The following is a 3,077-nucleotide window of genomic DNA, read 5'->3' as shown; positions in this document are numbered from 1 at the left end:
TCTTGAGTTATTTAAATTTACTAGATTCATAATTCTGAGATGTAATGAGATAGGGAATAGAAAGAAAGGGAGAAAACACATTGAATTCTATTCTAATTAGTTTTAGTAAGGGTTCTTTTTAAATGGTATGGTCAAGGTGTTGTATTGCAATCATCGTGTAGGGTTATTCTACTGTTAATGTTTGTCTGCATTTGCTTAATTTATTACCATGACCACTAAAATATTTAGAGTATTTGCAGAGTGGAAAGTCAAGATTACTGTATTTTTAAGCAGATGCATTTGCATACTCACTCATTAAACGTTAAATATATTAAACCCCACAAAACTTTTAAAAGAAATTTTAATGTGCCTTTTTGAAGAACTAAAAGATCTTAATAATTTTAGAATTTACCTGCAAAAGACTGTCTACATATTAAAATGATCACCTTTATAAAAAGTCTTAATCAGAACTTCAAGGGTTTTAGTTTCTCTTTAGATCTCTTGGCAAAACAGTAAATGAGCACACTTTTGAACATGTAAGCCTGGAAATTGTGTTCCCTTATGGACTTTTAAAAGCAAGTCACCATTCTGGCTCTTTAATAGGTCTATAAAAGCAACTGACCTCCCAACACACAGTGCAATGGCTACTGATAGCAATGTAGGACATTTCTATCTACCAAAAAATAAGAAATGTGATAAATTCAGTCTTATTTCTTCATATGCCCAAAGCACTTAATGATTGTAGATTTGGAATATCAAAAATGTTACTCTGGCTAAATATTATTTTAGCTAAAAAAACTGTTATTTCTACTCTACTACGTTTATACTTAGTTGACATAGAAACTGAGCAAAGATGTCCTTGTTTGATAGAAATAGGTTTGGGAATACACTTAAATATACTTTTTGATTTCTCATTATTATTAGTTTGAAGAACTATTCAGTAAAAAAAAAATAAAGATCTTTGCCTTTTGTAAGAACATGTTTTATGTATGATTGAAGTTTTTACAACACTCCGAAAAAGCCATCCGATGTTAGATTTAAAAATAAAATCAAAAGCATTTTCCGACATAGTACACATGAAAAATTGGAAATTCCAATATCTTCAATAGAAGTTGTAGAAAGTGTATGTCTCCTTGGAGTTTGACACCCACTTAACACAGCAGAAAATAAGGTACTATACTGTAAACAAAAAAGTACAGTAAAGGACAGTTGTAAATTTACATAAGAATAGTTCATAAACATTTTGGTCTTTCCATAACAGTTTTTATATAAAATGAATAAAAAAACCTTTAAACAGCTGTCATCACTCTTGTTTGACCACTTTTCACTTATATGCACACAGACATATTTATATAGCAATATATTGATGCACCGTTACATGGATATTAGACTATGATTACTGCTTTGTAACTGAGATGTGCATTATCCAATCAACATTATCCATAGTTGAAATACTCTTACATTAATGTATTCTTGTCATGTTGTATCTATAAAAACATGAAAATATAACTTTACATTATTTCAATTATTTACATTAGTTCAAGCTTGACAGAGAAAAATTGATAAGCTACAATTTTTAGAAGAGTAGGCCCAGAGGTACAATAAATAGCATTGATTGTATAGAGTCATCTTTTTCATTTTTAAAAACTCATTTTAAGTACAATATGGAAACAATTAGTCTGCAATTTGGTCATTCTAGCATTTATTATTAAAACTTAAAGTGCACCTCCAACATTCCTGATGAGGAGAAATGCACTAAAATTATATTGTATTATCTTGGAATTTGTGATCAGGGACAGTTAAATTTGGTAAAGAACATCATGATACCACATGCCACCATGTTCCATGGAAGGGGCTGTTGTCTAATCCTACATTCTCTCTCCCTTCTGTGAAACATAATCAATAAAATTGTCTTCATGGCCCTTAGTAAGATACCAAGCACTACATGAAGGCTTACTTGCGGAAGTAACGAGAATAAAAATATATATATATATAAAGATAACTACTGGGTGTTAACAACTGTTTAAAACCCTAAATTAATTTTATTTTAGAGGGCTTTATGAAAAATAAATGGCCTTTTATGAAGGGAAAGAGAGCTCTTTAAATTTTTTAACTAGAGAAATATAAGCTCTTTAGTCAAAAATTACAGAAATGTGATGTTTTATCCCCAACTGGGCATGTTAAAAGAGCCATTCCACCTGAGGAATAAGTATAAATACAATATATTTGGGTTGTTTTTATCAATGCCAATGGGAAGTCACTACATTGCAGGTGACTCAAAAGTGCTTAAATCATTTCTAATATGTAAGGTTTATGACAGCTTTTATAATTTGGAAAACAAAAAGTTAGATTTAGTTTACGGAATTTGATCTGTGGGGAACTATTTAAAAAGCTGCTTTCTAGGCATTCCTAACTTCATTTATAACCACTATTCTCTTCTGCAAGCTCAAACAGTTTAAAATGGAACCTCACATATTCTGATATTCGTTTTTTAATATTAGCTTTTTAAATCTATTAGCATTTATCTACATAGATTAAATGCTTTATGTTAAATATTTCTTTATAGTAAGACATACTAAAAACAGATTCAGATATTGTTTTGGGACAAGTTTCTACTCTAGAAACCACCTGGCCTTCTAAAAAGGGGCAATTTTCTCTGGGAACCTAGCAATTTGATAACCTCTTTAAACTCATTTGATTTATGACCAAACTGTAGCTAAGCAAAATCAATTGGACCACTTGCAAATAAAACAATAGAAAAATGTTTATTTCAAATGTCAAGCATCGCCAAGTAATTTTATATTAACACCAAATGTTAAAGAATAGGATACATTAAAGTTTTAATAACAATATTAAATTACAAGATTGGAATCTTCTCTTTGTTTTCTTTCCTTAGCATTTACATATTTGGCTTTGAAAAATATGGAACTGATACCTAAAGCCTTTATAATCACTTCCCACTCAGTTTAATCACTATTTTGTCTTATCCAACCAATATGGAAGCAAATTTATTTAAAAGCCAGTTTGTTTTTGAAAATACCTAAAAATATTTTTTTTAATTTTAAATGTTTTTTTTTTCTTTTTCTTATAAAACATGT

General features: G+C 29.5%; 1 protein-coding gene across 3 annotated transcripts in view; it reads right to left on the bottom strand.

Moving 5' to 3' along the window:
- Nucleotides 1-939: 939 nt before the first annotated feature.
- The window catches only part of GRIA2 (glutamate ionotropic receptor AMPA type subunit 2), a 151,711-nt gene continuing 149,573 nt past the window's right edge, over nucleotides 940-3,077 (bottom strand). For all 3 annotated transcript variants that reach the window (XM_025438936.3, XM_035699421.2, XM_025438935.3), the window contains one exon: nucleotides 940-3,077. This exon is cut by the window's right edge and continues 506 nt beyond it. The gene's annotated coding sequence lies outside the window, so the exon portion shown is untranslated.

This window comes from Canis lupus, chromosome 15 (genome assembly GCF_003254725.2).
Source record: "Canis lupus dingo isolate Sandy chromosome 15, ASM325472v2, whole genome shotgun sequence".
Taxonomy (NCBI): Eukaryota; Metazoa; Chordata; class Mammalia; order Carnivora; family Canidae; genus Canis; species Canis lupus.
The sequence above is the reverse complement of the archived record's forward strand: the minus strand, read 5'-3'. Positions and strand labels throughout refer to the sequence as shown.